Source organism: Polypterus senegalus, chromosome 14, assembly GCF_016835505.1.
Source record: "Polypterus senegalus isolate Bchr_013 chromosome 14, ASM1683550v1, whole genome shotgun sequence".
Classification (NCBI taxonomy): domain Eukaryota; kingdom Metazoa; phylum Chordata; class Cladistia; order Polypteriformes; family Polypteridae; genus Polypterus; species Polypterus senegalus.
This window is the reverse complement of record NC_053167.1, coordinates 64,363,339-64,380,146: the sequence shown is the minus strand read 5'-3', so window position 1 is coordinate 64,380,146 and position 16,808 is coordinate 64,363,339. Positions and strand designations below refer to the sequence as shown.

Here is a 16,808-nt window from a genome sequence, read left to right as displayed (position 1 = left end):
AGAACTTCCAGACTCAATGTAGCAATATTTTCAGCATCAAAAATATGTACAGTATATGATCTGCTACTAGTAGCACACTAGTGTTTTCAAAGTCCAGGAAAATCTACTGTGATGGAACCAGGAGCTTCGGTGAGCCCCAAACTCCAACATGAAGACACCAGCACAGTCCTGGGTCCAAATAATGGAAGGTTTATTACAAAATACTTCCAAAAACTAACACCAGCACAAACAAAGAGTTTCTTTCTCTCTTTCCACAATACTGTCTTTTCACTCCCACTCTGCCTTCCTCCGGTCAAGTGTTGCTCCACGTCTACCCAGCTTCAACTCACCCAGATAAGGGAGTGAGTTCCCTTTTATTAAGGACCTGGAAGTACTTCCGGTGTCAGGGCTACTACCAAATGGAAGTACTTCTGGGTTATATGGAAGTCCAGCTTATTAGGGAGCGCATCTCTCTGAAGCGCCCCCTTATGACACTCACAGACCCCAGTAGGGCTGTGTTGCCAGACTACACTTCCCAGCATGCCGTACTGGTTTCGTGCTGGGCAGCGATATCCTGGGCTGCTGCCATCTAGCGTTCTGGGGGAATAGAGTCCCAAGCGGCATCTTCCAGTGGGCTTTCCATCCATCCACTCCAGCCATTTCCTGGTCAGGATGCCCATCTAATACTTGGAGCCCCCGGTCCACATAAGGAACCATTCTCGTTTCTGGTTGGTACGCCCATCCAACCCCTGCGGTATTTACAGTACCATATACCATTTATAGTCATTTTGAGTTTTTATTCCTCATTTTTGTCTAATATAGATCTTTCCTCATCCTCATAAAGTCTGCTTACCACAAGTCTTTCCACAAGTCTATGGTAGTATTATGTGTTTTCATAGATATTTTCAAATTTAAACATGCTGTGATCAATGTTGCTTAAAGTATCAATAGCTTCTGTTTTTATTATTATTTGTTTATTCCTCAAATCTACATTTATAGTACAGAAGATGAATAGCATATGAAAATTTTGATCAAGATTTTTCACAATATCTGCATGTAATTATTCCCCAAACATTTGACTGACCCCAATGACCATGATTGCTGTTTTTGTAAGTTGATTTTGATAAGGCTTTTTCCAAAGTAACACATCAGAACAAAGGACAGAAAGAACACTGTGCACGAAAAGCAGATAGATAAAACATTTATAGAATACAACAAGCTGTCAGTGAGATCATTCAGTTTATGTAAAAAGCAGCCTCTATTGAAATGCAGTAACAATAATTAAGGTATATTCAAATGATCTCTGTTGATTTTTTGATCTGAACAACTACATTTTGGCTTTCCTTTATTCAGCTAAAATACATTTTTAAAAAAATCAAACAGCTGTTCGTAGTGCAACCTTCTGAGAGCTGTTTATTTGTGTAACTGTAATGTTAAAAGTGAGACGAACGTGAAGGGCAGACTAATTCCATAGAACCAATGGGCCACTATAATGTCTGCTGTGTGGAGTACATTAACGTGTGTGGAGATGAAAGATATACCACCTGTAACATGTGCCATGAGAATGTCAGACAAAACTAAAGCAGACATTTGGCACATTTCATCAGATATTTAAAGTATTACCACACTGCAGAATACGCAGACACTCAACAACTTTACATATGATTAAAAGCTGCGGTCTTTTAACACATTTGTTCACTTCATTTTGATTGTTTCATCAAAGTACTGTGATGTTAATAAAATTCATTAAACAATATATTTCTGTAGTAATTATATAAGATACTAGAAAAAATATTTTTACAAATGCAATAAAGGAACAAGTAAGTGAAATGCTGCTGAATATGTTAAAAAAAGGGCATTAAACAGAACGTGAGCCAGCAGAGATGACTTACACAAGCCTCAGCTGTTAGGTTTATTTTACATTAAAATACGCATAGGATTGCTACATATATTCCTTCATATGATCTTAGATTAACAGAACGTGTATATATGTATACTTAATCTATTAAAACACATAACATTGTACTTTATTACAAATTTTAAATTACTAATAATTTGTTGCAACTTCTAAGAAATTCTTATGTTGCTTCTTTTACTGTTGTGATCTGGGGATTTATGCCAAAAGTATGAAAACATTTTTATGTGGTTGGTTTCGGGGATGGCTTACTGGACCTAACTCTGGTATTTTAAGCTTGTTTAAGCAGTTACTTTTCATTTGCTGGTGTGTAGTATTGCATGAAAGTAAGATTATATTCCACAATTCAGTGTACTTTAAGTAAACGAAGGATGTATTTTGAAGCATTTTACCGTAAGTATTGAAAATAATCATCATGCATTTCAACAGCACATTTACAAGTGTTTTAGCTGTGAATAATTTTTTGAATATTTTGCAGTAATCTCAATTATGCACCCCCAATCCTCATAGGCTAGGGTTGAATAAACCGCATGACAAGGAATGGGTGTACAGAGAACCAGAACTTTTAACATTTACCAATTCAGATTGAAATTCTGCAAGCTGATATACAGTAATATATAATTCATAGCATCTTAAAATGGCAACCATATTTTCAGTTTCAGCATCCAAAAGATGATGCCTGGTTTTAAAAGTTTGTGTTTTGCCCTGAAAATTATAGTCTTGTGAAACACTTGTGTTAGTTTTTAAATATAAAGAAACAGAGAGAGAAATATTTTATTGGTTTTCATTTACAAGAAAATTTACATCCACAGAATATATTGTAAATTAACCTTGAATATATCAACCTCTCAGGCAGCAGCAGCACCTAAATTACACACTGTAATATCTTTTTTTTTTTTTTTTGCTTGACAAACATAATACATTCAACCGCACTTGCCATTGACATGCCGACTTGGATCTAAGAGAAGAGTAACCTCAAGGAGAAAGCAATCTTTTTATAGATATTAAAGCTCGGGCAACTTTGTAGATTCTTTTATTTGTTCTGTTGTTGCTGGGGACTGAGGCAATCACTGATATTCTAGTAGGTTCCCTATCTATTGGCTGTTGAAACAGTTTTTTATAAGTGAACTCTCGACTAGTTGCCTGCAGCTCAACAATAAAAAGAAAATAATGTTTAGTAAATCTGCAATATAAATTATATAATTTGCAAAAAATTCATTTTTCAACAGTTACACATTGTTTCTTGTATTTACAGTATAGCAAGTAATTTTTAATCTTTGTCACACTTTCTTTGAAACAATACTCTAACACAATTCTAGTTTTTCTTTTAATACTTCTTTGTATGAGAGGTAAAGCACAGCAGGATACAAGGATGGGAAAGCGCCCAGGGAACTGCAGAAGCCAAAGGTGGCTCAGGTCTATGGATTGAGTGAGAGGATAGAAAAGGGTTAACCCTCCACAACCCCGATGATTTTAAAGTATTATTAGTTTTATTGGCTTTATTAATTGGACACCCAAAGATTCAGTTTATTTTATGGCGTAATTTTTGGGATTTAGTGAAATTATTTGGTGTCTTGTTGACCGAAGATTTGAGTTGCACTTTTTTCACATTTTGAGTACTTCGATCTCTATGTTAAATAAACTCTGCTATTCCTTTTGCTAGAATTCCTAAAAACAATTGATGTCCCGGGTTTAAGAAGTAGTATCCAGATTTGGAAAACATGGACATCACAGTTTTGCAAACACTTTTCATACTTAGATTGTTCATTGCTGGATAAAGAATGTTAGGCTCTTTCCTATAAACTTGATTATATGTCGTTGAGAATGCATAGTTTTCTTAAGGCTTCAGAACTCCTAGATCAGTTTTGTTTTGCTTATATAGAGCTCTTTTCCTCAATGGACAAACTCTTATAATAGGACTTTACAATTTTATTACACAGTTGTTGTTTTTCAAGTTGATATTTGTCTTAGGGCATCATGTTTACAAAATGTTATATAGCTTAATAGTTTAATAGATGTTAAAATAAACTTTTCCAAGAAAAAAACAAATTCTAACATTTTGGTGTCTGGCATTTCCATGACTGTATCCTACTCCAGTGTTATGATAAATGTACACCACAGATGAGTTGTCAAGGTTCTTTATTGATAACTGCTGTACAAAGGAATGTATTCTTTTGTGATAACCCAAATATTAAAGCAGCATTAATAGTTTAGTACATGGTTATTGGCTCCAACATACAACGCATATGAGTGCATATTCTTCTTGTCTCTCTGTATTCAAATTTACATTGTTTTTAAAATATTAAATAGATAAATGCCATATACAAAATTAGCATATATAAACAATATTGGCATATGTTTCTTTTTTTAAGATCTTTTATTATAGTTATTAAAAACATATAACATTCCATACAATCAAGTCAAAATTTAACAAAGCTAAATTTAAATCAACCTCCACCCATGAGAAAGAGAGGAAGGCCAACAACCAAAGTAAAACTTTACGAGTAGAAGTGAAAAACGGGGGAGAAAATCCTTTCCCCCTTTTTAAGTGCTTATTCTAAAATTTATTGATTAGATCCTGCCTGGTTTAAAAAAGTTTTGAATAGATCCTCTTAGAATTTGATTTTTTCCAGTTTCAAATGGTATATAACATCAGTTACCCACTAACTAAAAAAGGTGGGCTAGGTTTCTTCCAGTTGAGCAAGATAAGTCTATGTGCTAGTAGTGAAGTAAAGGCGATTACAGTTTGTTTGTCCTTCTCCCTTTTAAGCCCTTCTAGCAATACACCAGACACAACTGTTAGTGGATTAGGAGGGTTTGTGACACCAAGCCTGTGTCATAGACATTTACAAATGTTTGTCCAGAAACATATTAATTTGGTACAGACCCAAAACATGTGACCTAATGAATCTGGAGCTCAATTACAGCATTCACAGGTTGGATCTTGCCCTGGAAACATTTTGGACAATTTTAAGTGAGACAGATGTGCTCGATAAAAGATTTTAAGTCAATTGGCATATGTTTCTTTAAAAAAAAAAAAAAAGGTAGATAGTTATGTTAGCAGAAAATCATTAATCATAATAGGATATCATTTGTAAGCACATTTAACTAAAACACGGGTATGATGAAAGTCTCTAAAAATGGAGTTACATTTAAAAATAGGATATTAGAGAGTAATATATTTATATCATTTTGACATATTATTTTTGAACATTTTGACAGATTTTGTTATATTTAAAGTAATATTTTGTCTAGAAATAACATTTATTATTATAGCACATTTTCATATAGGCATAGCCCAAATTGCTTTTTCAAAAAGTTACAGAAGTAAATGTTAGGCATTCTTAAAGTAGAAAAGATGCAAATGGAAAGGTCATTGGACTTTTTTAACAAATGTGCTATTGTCAAATGGCCAGGGAGAAGAAGAAAGCCAAAATTCCATCAGGCAATGATGCTGGATAATTAAAACTTCCAAGGGCTCTAAGGCCAAAGACTGCCCAGATTCCCCCCAGGATATTCCAGCTTACATAAATGTGAGTTTCTCTCCTCTCCAGAATTAAAAGCAAAAAGACTTGCCTGGGTGGCAGTGGTTAAGGGCAACCCTATTAAAAAAAAAAAAAACTGGATAAGGAAAACAGTGATTATTGCCTAATGCAAATCTTACAATTACAGTATATGCAATACCAGTTATAATCTACTGTATTACAATGATGCATGTAAGAATTAAGAAAAAGCTAAATTTAAAATGTGTGTTGGTAGAGGTCTTTTGAAATGTTCTATATTTGTAGCCTTGTGTATCTCTGTTAGCAAAGCATTACAGATTTTGTGTTGTATAAATGCTTAAAAAAATAAATGCTATAAAAACTTTCGGACGGCTTCAAGGAGTTTCTGGTCCACTGTCCAGCGTCTCAGGAGGGTGAAGCAGTGCAGTGTCAACACTGTATATGGTGGGGATGGTGCGCTGCTGACCTCGACTCGGTACGTTGTGGGTCGGTGGGGGGAGTACTTCAAAGAACTCCTCAGTCCCACTAATATGCCTTCCAATGAGGAAGCAGAGTCTAGGGACTCGGAGGTGGGCTCCCCCATCTCTGAGACTGAGGTCACCGAGGTGGTCAAAAAACTCCTTGGTGGCAGGGCCCCGGGGGTGGATGAGATACGCCCGGAGTTCCACAAGGTTCTGGATGTTGAAGGACTGTCTTGGTTGACACGTCTCCGCAACATCGCATGGACATTGGGGACAGTGCCTCTGGATTGGCAGACTGGGGTGGTGGTCCCACTCTTTTAGAAGGGGGACCGGAGGGTGTGTTCCAACTACAGAGGGATCACACTCCTCAGCCTCCCTGGAAAAGTCTATTCGGGGGTTCTGGAAAGGAGGGTCCGTCAGATAGTCGAACCTCGGATTCAGGAGGAACAGTGTGGTTTTCGTCCTGGTCGCGAAACAGTGGACCAGCTCTACACCCTTAGCAGAATCCTGGAGGGTGCATTGGAGTTTGCCCAACCAGTCTACATGTGTTTTGTGGACTTGGAAAAGGCTTTCGACCGTGTCCCTCGGGGAATCCTGTGGGGGGTGTTCCGGGAGTATGGGGTACCGTACCCCCTGATAAGGGCTGTTCGGTCCTTGTACAACTGGTTGTCAGAGCTTGGTCCGCATTGCCGGTAGTAAGTTGAACTCGTTTCCAGTGAGAGTTGGACTCCGCCAGGGCTGCCCTTTGTCACCGATTCTGTTCATAATTTTTATGGACAGAATTTCTAGGCGCAGCCAGGGCGTTGAGGGGGTCCGGTTTGGTGTGCTCAGGATTGGGTCACTGCTTTTTGCAGATGATGTTGTCCTGTTTGCTTTATCAGACGGTAATCTTCAGCTCTCACTGAATCGGTTTGCAGCTGAGTGTGAAGCGGCTGGGATGGGAATCAGCACCTCCAAATCCGAGACCATGGTCCTCAGCTGGAAAAGGGTGGAGTGCCCTCTCAGGGTTGGGAGAGAGATCCTGCCCCAAGTGGAGGAGTTAAAGTATCTCAGGGTCTTGTTCACAAGTGAGGGAAGAATGGAGCGTGAGATCGACAGGCGGATCGGTGTGGTGTCTGTAGTGATGCGGGCTCTGCATCGGTCTGTCGTGGTGAAAAAAGAGCTGAGCCTTAAGGCAAAGCTCTCAATTTACCAGTAGATCTATGTTCCTACCCTTACCTATGGTCATGAGCTATGGGTAGTGACCGAAAGAACGAGATCGCGAATACAAGTGGCTGAAATGAGTTTCCTCTGCAGGGTGTCTGGGCTTTCCCTTAAAGATAGGGTGAGGAGCTCAGTCATCCGGGAGGGGCTCAGAGTAGAGCTGCTGCTCCTCCACATCAAGAGAAGTCAGATAAGGTGGCTCAGGCATCTGATCAGGATGCCTCCTGGACACCTCCCTGGCGAGGTGTTCCGGGCACGTCCAACCAGGAGGAGGCCCCAGGGAAGACCCAGGACACGCTGGAGGGACTATGTCTCCCGGCTGACCTGGGAACGCCTCGGGATTCCCCCGGAAGAGCTAGAAGAAGTGGCCGGGGAGAGGGAAGTCTGGGCATCCCTGCTCAAGCTGCTGCCCCTGCGACCCGACCTCGGATAAGTGGAAGAAGATGGATGGATGAATGGATGGATGGATAATTGCAAAAAGATGTCTTATCAATTTTTATAATTGGACCTTAGGATAATCAGCAAACTGATGTTTGAAGAGTAATATTATACTGAGGAATATAGGGTGGCAGACACTCCAAACTGGACAATATAAATATATGAACTCGTTACCACTGAGTATTCTCTATGATTAAGAGGCAAAATATAAAAAAGGATATTGATTTTTCTAAATGCAGCAACAAGAATTACATTATTAATTAGCAAAATATAAAAAAGGATATTGTTTTTTTCTAAATGCAGCAACAAGAATTACATTATTTATTAGCACCTGTTTCATTAATTTTAGTTAAATCTAACTACATGTACTGCCTTTAGGTCAATAGTATAGGGTGGTCCAGATTTAATTATGCAATTTTCATTATGCTATAACTTATTAAGTTTATTACATAGAAAATCACCCAAAAAATCCCGGACCATCGAGAAGTGTGCAAACTGACGACAATAAGAATCGTCTTTGCGCTGACCTGGTAATATCCCCACATAAATCAAAGTCATCCAGACGATCTGGATCTGCATAATTAGATCTGGACCACCCTGTATAAACAATAAGCAAATGAGATATTAAAAAAGCAGGTGCCTATATCTGTCATAGTATCACGAACTGGGACATAAAACTCTGGTCTCCTTGCTGAGAGGCAGCAGTGCTACCACGGCATCACCCTCATTTGTGTATATGACATTTAAAATTAGATAATTAAAGGGGCAGAGTTGTTCTTAGACCATGATTTTTGATAACACAAATCTGGGCTTCATTTTCGATTTGATTTTGTTTTACAATTTGGTTTAGACACAAAGTAATAGAGACTTCCCAGTAGCGATCTCTGCTAGTACTGTATTTAGGTTCATGATTAACTTCTGATCCTTTAGACCTCCTTGTGGGTTGCCACAGTAATTTTTTGCATGGTATAGCAATCTTGGAGAGAACAGTTCCCAACCCTCCCTCGGAGGAATCTCTTTAGCAGTTAAACACAGGTAAACATCAAGACACTGCAACACACGTTCACTACATAATGAAAGCAAAAATTGCCTCTTCACTCTCTGGTGACTGTTTTACTATGGTAGGTTCAAATTTTTACAATAACATAGTAAGTGGTATAGCCAGATTTTAGAAATTATGTTTAAATGTACAATACATCCTGCAAACCCCAAAAATGATCTAACCTGCTTCTTTGCCTTAGGGGGAGCTTTCACTGTAATAGCTTGTACTTTATCCACCTTGTGGCTTAATTATCCACCCCACAATCACATAACCTAAGTATTGAACCACTCCTTTAAGCTAACACACATTTTCAGGTATTTATCATTAGAGCTGCTGTTTTTAACTCTGAAAAACATCATTAAAATAACAAAAATTCCACTCAAGAATAGCTGTAAATAATGACATCATCCATATAAGCTCATGTATATATCTATGCAGCTGCTCCAAGGCAAAAGGTGCACCAGTCAACTGATGTTATCTCCTGGTGTGCTAAAAGCGGTTTTGTGATCTCTGTCAGTGGCACCTGCCAATAACCTTTGCCTAAATCCAAAGTTGTCAGATATCTGACTGGGCATGAATTGTCTGTTAGGTCATCCACTCTTGGTGTTGAATAGGTGTCAAAAGCTAAAATAGCACTTGTTTAGAATAATCCACACAAAACACAATTGCCCTTTCTTTTTCAGGACAAAAATGCCTTAACTATACCACATGAATTCGCCACTGATTTTAGAAGGCTTCATAACGGCCAACTGCAGCATGAACTGACATTCATGTTTAAAATTAATATGCAGTCTAGACAAAACATGGTAACAAGTCTGCCTGATAAGACCTATAGAAATTAGCTGAATAAACAAACTGAAATACACTCTGTAGTGGGTATTATTGACCAGCAGGCAGGTGTTGGTCAGATACGTCCTCTTCAGTCCTGTGAACAAACACCTGACATTCAACATTAGGCCTTTCATTCCATGTTTTCAGTAGACTTATATGATGCTCTTCTCTCTAGCCCTATCAGGTATCAAAATTGTATCAGTTACAGGTGCTTTTAGCGACATACCTTCATAAGGGTCTTGCCATTTGGGCAATAGACTATTTTAGATGTTTATAATAATAACCATGCCTTTTGTCCTGTATGTGCAGTACGAGATAGTTGTAAGATGACTGATCATAACATAACTTCTGTTTTCTTGAGATTAGAACATATTCTTTTGAGCAGTATAGCAATAGAATCTAGCTTCTCTCTTACCTTTAGAACATAGGACACCACATTCAGTTGTCCAATAGGTTTGCCACTTTATAAATCTCTTGGAAATTTACCAGAGGTCCTGAAAATTTTGACCATTACCAGTTTCCATACTTGGCTGTGCTCCATCCCACAGAACTCCACTCCTTTTTCTCCCACCCTATCTTGTTCCCTTCTTGTCTGTCCACCACCCCTGCCAATTCAAACTCTTCCACTACTCACATGAGGACCTAGGTAACAGCTTCCTCTTGGCTTCCACCTTCTTGAGTTGATCCATATCAGACTCCCAAGGAAATATGCACCATGACCTATGGACTTTTGTGGTATGTGCTCTCTTTCTAATCCCAGCCCCATGCTGAGTTGCTAATATTCAATATCCTTTATCCTTCCTTAAAAAATAAATACAGGAATAGGCTGAAACAAGAGACAGAATTGCACAGTCATGAAGCAGTCTCAGCCTTTACATTTGAAACATTTGTGTTTTAATTTCCTCTTTTTTACCTGAAATCATATGTAACTTTTGAGTTATTTTTCTTCTTTTGTTCAGAATTCATATGTTATTGTGTATTTTTTGTAAATTAAAACAATGAAAATTTTAGGCTTTCTAATTTTTATTTGATACCAAAACACACATTAAGAAATAATTAAAGGAGCAGGCATAATACAGAAAAATTAAGACACACAACCACAAAAAATGCTCTGGTTAAAATTCCCAAATGAATGAGTTTGAGTGGTCGGGGAACATTTGAGGTTAAAGAAATGTCACCCTTAGTCGTGATTAGTAAGAGTTCAGTATTTAACAATTTAAGTCTGAAAAATTATTATATTTAAAATATTATAGCTCCTAGATGTGAAAAGCCAAGAAAAATGGAGAATCCCTGGCCAAAAGACATCCCTTGCCATTCAATTGCATGTGCATCAATAGTCTGCTATAGTTAAGGATTTGCTTTAATTAATAACAACATTTATTTCTATAGCACATTTTCATACAAACAATGTACCTCAAAGTGCTTTACATGATAAAGAAAGAGAAAAAAGACAAAATAAGTAAGAATTAAAATTAGGGAACACCAATTAACATAGAGTTAAAAGTAAGGTCTGATGACCAGGGAGGACAGAAAAAACAAAAACAAAAAAAACTCCAGATGGCTGGAGAAAAAAAATAAAATCTACAGGGGTTCCAGGCCACGAGACCACCCAGCCCTCTCTAGGTATTCTACCTAACATAAATTACCTCAATCAGTACTCATTGTATTCAGGGTTCACATGGAAGAATTTGATGATGATGGTCCTGTGGACTTCTGGCTTTTAATCCATCAATGTAGGGACATCACAGTGCTTTGATTAGGTGGTTGTGGCGCAGATCGCCATCACAGAAAACTAGAAAAAGAACAGAAGAAAAAGTAGGGGTTAGTACGGATTTTGGAGCCACCATGAATAATAATAATTAATTAAATATACAGAGAATCAGGATTTAACTGAAGATGAAGATATGAGAAAGCCATGTTAAAGTAATGTGTTTTCAGCAGTGTTTTAAAGTACTCCATTGTTTTAACCTGGCGAATTCCTATTGGTAAAGTATTCCAGATTTTAGGTGCATAACAGCAGAAAGCCGCCTCACCACTTCTTTTAAGTTTAGCTCTTGGAATTCTCAGCAGACACTCACTTGAAGATCTAAGGTTATGAATTGGAGTGTAAGACATTCCGAAATATAAGATGGAATGAGATTATTTAAGGCTTAGTAAACAATAAGCACAATTTTAAAGTTGATTGTAAATGGCAAAGGTAATCAATGTAGTGACATCAAAACTGGGGTGATATACTCAGGGTTTCTTTTCCAAGTTAAGATTCTTGCAGCTGAATTCTGCACTTGTTGCAATCGATTGATGTATTTTTTTGGTAGTCCTGAGAGGAGTGCGTTACAGTAATCTAGACGACTGAAAACAAAAGCGTGAACTAATTTTTATCCAACTTTTATTTAAGTCCACTATTATCCAGAATCATGCTGCATGACAATGTTAGCAGCAACCAAGATCTAAGATCATGTTTTGCAGCATTGTGTTTAGTTAAGGGCCCTGTCCAGGTGGTACAGCATTTTGAAGGTCTTTGTCTTAAAAGTTGGGAGTATGTAGACTGAAAATAATAGCAAGCACAGAATTGAACCCTTTGACAGACCATACCAAATATCATAGATCTCTGATGTACAATCACCACAACTTATGAAGAACTTTCTTCCTGTTATATAATTCTGAAAGAAGATTGAAACACCAACAGAATGACTCACCCATTGAATGATGACTAATGAGAATGCTCTGATTTATGGTGTCAAAAAAGTATTCAATACTAAGAGAAGAAGTTCAGAGGTGTTGTTTATATCAGCAATAATCCACAAGTTATTAACAGTTTTACTCAAAGCAACTCTTGTGCTATCATCAAATCTAATGCCTGACTATTATATATTTACTTTTTGTTTAAGTAATCATTTAGATTCCAAAAAAATGCTTTTGTAGAATTTTACTTAAAACAGGCAAATAGAGATAAGTCTAAAGTTGTCCAAGACACAACAGTTAAGATTATTTTTCTTTAGTAAGAATTTAACTGCTTCAGCCTTTAAAGAATTTAGAATATTATCTAATTGGCTGCTATACATCTGTTGTTCACTTTTGATTGTATGTAGGTAACATCTTTGAGAAAGTCTGTTAGGACTAGATCATGGACACAAGTGGATAGTATTAGTTAAGAAATTATCTACAAAATTCAGGTGAACTTGTTTTAGTGAAAGAGTTGGTTTTATTGAGTATGCTAAGTTTCACTAAGGGTGGACTGTGATGGTTGTATTATATCACATCTTATATTACTATTTTTTTCAATTTAGTTATATGGCCCCCATGAATTTCATAGTGGATTGTTACTGGATAAGTATGGTATTTTTTATAATCCAAATTATTTTTTCAAACTAATGTTATATATTATTTTAACCGATAAAATTGTTTTCTAAAGTAAAGTAATTATTTTTATACATTTTGAAAAATACATAGTCTGCTCTTGTGCAAAAAAAATATTTCACTTTGGAATGCAATTTTATGTGGCAAATGAATATACTGTACAGGGGTGGGCAAAAATTAGTTTACAGTTGTTTGTATGGAAAAAGACATGCAGGTTATGATGATTACAATAGCTTTATTAGCTCAATAGCTTTACTAAAACTTTATTAATTCAAAAAAATGTCACAATGGCATAGTGCACTTAGGTACAATATTATACTGTAAGTACTCAAATTGCCGGCCTTCATTATTTACACATTCTTGTTGTCTACTTGCTAATAACAATAATAATAAGACAAATAATCCTAATAAATAAAACAATAATAATAAATAAATAATTCAAAGATAAACTCTGTGGTTCGCATACTCACAACTATAATCCTACTGTTTGCCACCCCTGTATAGCATGATTGTGAAAAAGTAACATTGACTTGAATACTGCAGGACTCTTTAATTTAGTTTTTCTCCATTTTCACTTAGCATTTTGACACTCTCTTTTAAGTTTAAAACGGCTTGAGTTTTCCACAGTAATAGTAGAGGACTTCTTAACAGTTTTTTCAGAGACTACCATGTTGGCTATGGCCCTCACATTGACGTGTTAACAGGGCTCAAAAGATTGCATTGGCTTTGGGGTCACACAGGTTATCTATATGAAAACTGAAATAACTGACTATTATGAACCTATCGTGATGAGTTATTATTATAGATAATACATCCAAAAATTGATCTATAAAACACTATATTTTTATAGTATAAGCAGGTCAAGAAAATATATGCCAAACTATTGTCTTTATTTCCCTAATGAACAGAATTAGCAGAATTATAATTTGGAAGGTTAATTTGGAAGGTTGCTTCAATTAAAACATACTTCATATAAACTTAGAAATTCTGTTTTTTTGTCAGTGATAAGATTGTTTATGTAAAATGTCTTACGAATTAAAGCTCGGATAGTAAGTAAACTCACAGAAAGACACAGCTTTTTTAAACATTTAAGACAATTTAATATACCAGTTATGTTCTTCACATATCAGTTAGCCTGTAGTTTCAGTGAAATTGTAATTCATTATTACAGGGGCAATATACTGCACCTGTAGGTAAACTCACTGCATATTTCTCATATTTTATACTAGTCCATGTCTATCATTGCACATAAACCTAATTAATCATGAACACACAATGATCTTTGAAATGTTTTTTGAGGTGACCCTTGCTTTGAATTTACAGTAGTGTGCAGGCCATCTCATGTAAAGAACCACGGTCTTTCCCAGAAGAGACCCTAGTGAAGGCTTTTACCCAGGTGTTCAGCACCAGGAGTCGACTGTAGTCTTTGTCCAATCTGCTCATCATTATCAGGAATCTAGAAATAATGATCTTTGTGAAGAATATGATCCTTTAAGGCTGAAACAAGCAACAAGAAGCTAATTTTCAATACATCTCACTGGCAGCAGCAAAAGTTGTTTATCTCAAGATGTAACTGTATCACCTCAAAATTTCTGTTCTTGTGCTTCTTGAACACCAACAAGGATTTTCTTTTAATGTCATGAATGCAGCACCACTGTTGACACAGGACCTGCCTGTGTTTGGTGCTCCCTGGTACAAGGACACTAGCACCATGATTATACTAGCATTGGCCAAAGCAGACCAAATGGGAGTCCCCTAGACAATGGAGACTCGTTCACCTTTTAATGTCACTTACTAATGGCACATTAATCCTTCCCATGCTGCTCACTGTTGGAGACATCCCCCCTCAGTCATTAACTCTGTGGGAGAGAAGTGACAATCTATCTGACTCCTAGCATTCAGATTATTACCATAGTTACTCATGATGTGTAGACGAAGTATAGAAATGCAAAGCAGTGTTTACTGAAATAGAGTAATTGCCATTTAATTTGATATTGTTTAGTGTGAATATAAAGCACTAATAAACTTATACCCTGGTTTAAAAAAATAAAAAGCTTCTCACCAGTGAAATAAAAATTATTTAAATAAGGATATGAAAGCATCTGTGCAAAGGAAAGAGTGCATTGTGTAGGCTGCTTTGGGCAAAATTTATTCTTCTTTCCACACTGGGTTCTAAAACCAAGTGATGTTGTTCACAGGCAACTGGCTGACTAATTTACTAATAAATAGCTTGGATTATTAAAATATGTGCAAAACATCTCATCTTCTGCAGAATGGTTGGCATCCCACTTGGCTTTGGAGTTATAAATTAGCTAGACATTGTCACCTACGTTTTCATATGAGTTATATACTGAAAGAAAAAATCACATATAGACATTTAGACAAAAAATACACATAGATCTTTAGTCAAAATACATGCATGTATATTCTAACCTAGAATTAATAAAAATATATAATGCATGTTATTGCTCTGTGAGTAAAATAGCTGTAAGTAAAGTTAAAAATTCATAAGGAAAAACAAAGCACTCCTCTGTTGTATGTCCCACAGATCACTGAAGCTTGTCTGAACAAACTTGCAGCAGTTAAATGTATTTTAAAATGAAATGCCAACAGTGACAAAATGGCAGTTTTTCTCTACAGTATATTCCAGATGGGCAAAGTCTGTGAGCTTCTCTAAAACAAAAAGAAAAGATTGTAATGTATAGAATTTAGAATTAAAAAGTATAGAATTTACATAATATACAAAGCTGAAGATCTCAACAGGTATGTCACAACAGCTAGCAATGCCAAGCAAAATTAGAAGTGTACAGTGGCTCACATTCAGTGACACAGTTGTGTAAGTCAATGTAAGAGCACACCATTGACACTAACTTGCCATTCTTAAACTCCTATCTTTCAATCCTTCCCAGGTAATTAAGATTTAATTTTAAAATGGTATATTAATGTATCTGTGATTTTATGGTTAAGTTAATAATGATGGATGTATTGGTATATACTTGTGCAGTGTACTGTTGTCTGAAATAAATTAAGAGCAAAGCATCTGAATTTCAGTTTTATTCCTTGAGATATTAATGTTTCAGCCATCTAAAACAGCGCTTCCCAAACTCAGTTCAGGGGAACACTGTAGCTACTTGTTTTTGTTTTACCCAAATTCACAAACATTGGTAATAATTCATCTGATTTAATTAGGTTGCAAGCATGTGCTGATTTAATTAGATGGTCTTTCTTTGACTCTTGTTCCGCATTCAGGAAAACACGCTGTATGATTTTTACATTCATAAGACATTTACAAATATTTCTATTTTTGCTGTAGCTTTAAATACTTAACTATGTTTTGTTGTATTTGTATTATTTTGCCCTTTTTCTGTGTAGTTTATTCCTTTTACTGTATCTTAATAATAATTAAAAACAAATGGAGCAAACACCCAGACAAACAATGAATGATGTAAGGAAGCAACTACTTCAGTGTCAGCTCCACTAATTAGTAAATAATGGATTAAATAATCAGAATGCCCAGAAAAACATAATGAAAATATTGTTAAATTCTAAAAAAGAAAAAAAAAAACATTTTCCCCCCTGCTTAGTACATTTTAATATAAATTTACCAAACTTAGTTTTGTAATTTCTACATTGACCCCAAACCACACAGACCAGGAAATAAAAGATCACTTAATTAGGTCAGGTGTCCAATTAAAAACACAAGTTGGTAGGAACAAAAACCAGCAGGTACAGTGGGTCCTCGGTGCTCCACACTCCCTGGTTGCTTCCGGGAGCCTCTTGAACCTGGAACCGTCGATAATCATGAGCTGGGGAAATAAGGACACACACAGTCAGCAAGGGATTGGTGCAAAAGTGTTCAGTGCTTTTATTAAAATCCAAACAAAAATGAATAGTGTCCAAAGAGCAGTAGAGTTCTTTCAAAAAACAGTCAATAAATAAATCTGTAAGATCTAAGTGTCCAGACACAAGCCCCTATGCCTCTCTAAAATTTGGTTTCTCTTCACCATATCTCTTCAGGACCTTGCAGCATTAGGAGATGCCTGCTGAATAGTGCAGATTTCAATTAATCCTGGTTTGGG

At 36.4% G+C, this 16,808-nt stretch overlaps 1 protein-coding gene across 2 annotated transcripts in view; it reads left to right on the top strand.

Moving 5' to 3' along the window:
- The window catches only part of LOC120514245 (collagen alpha-1(XXIV) chain), a 327,082-nt gene that overhangs the window by 167,832 nt on the left and 142,442 nt on the right, over positions 1-16,808 (top strand). The gene's annotated exons all lie outside the window — the stretch shown is intronic.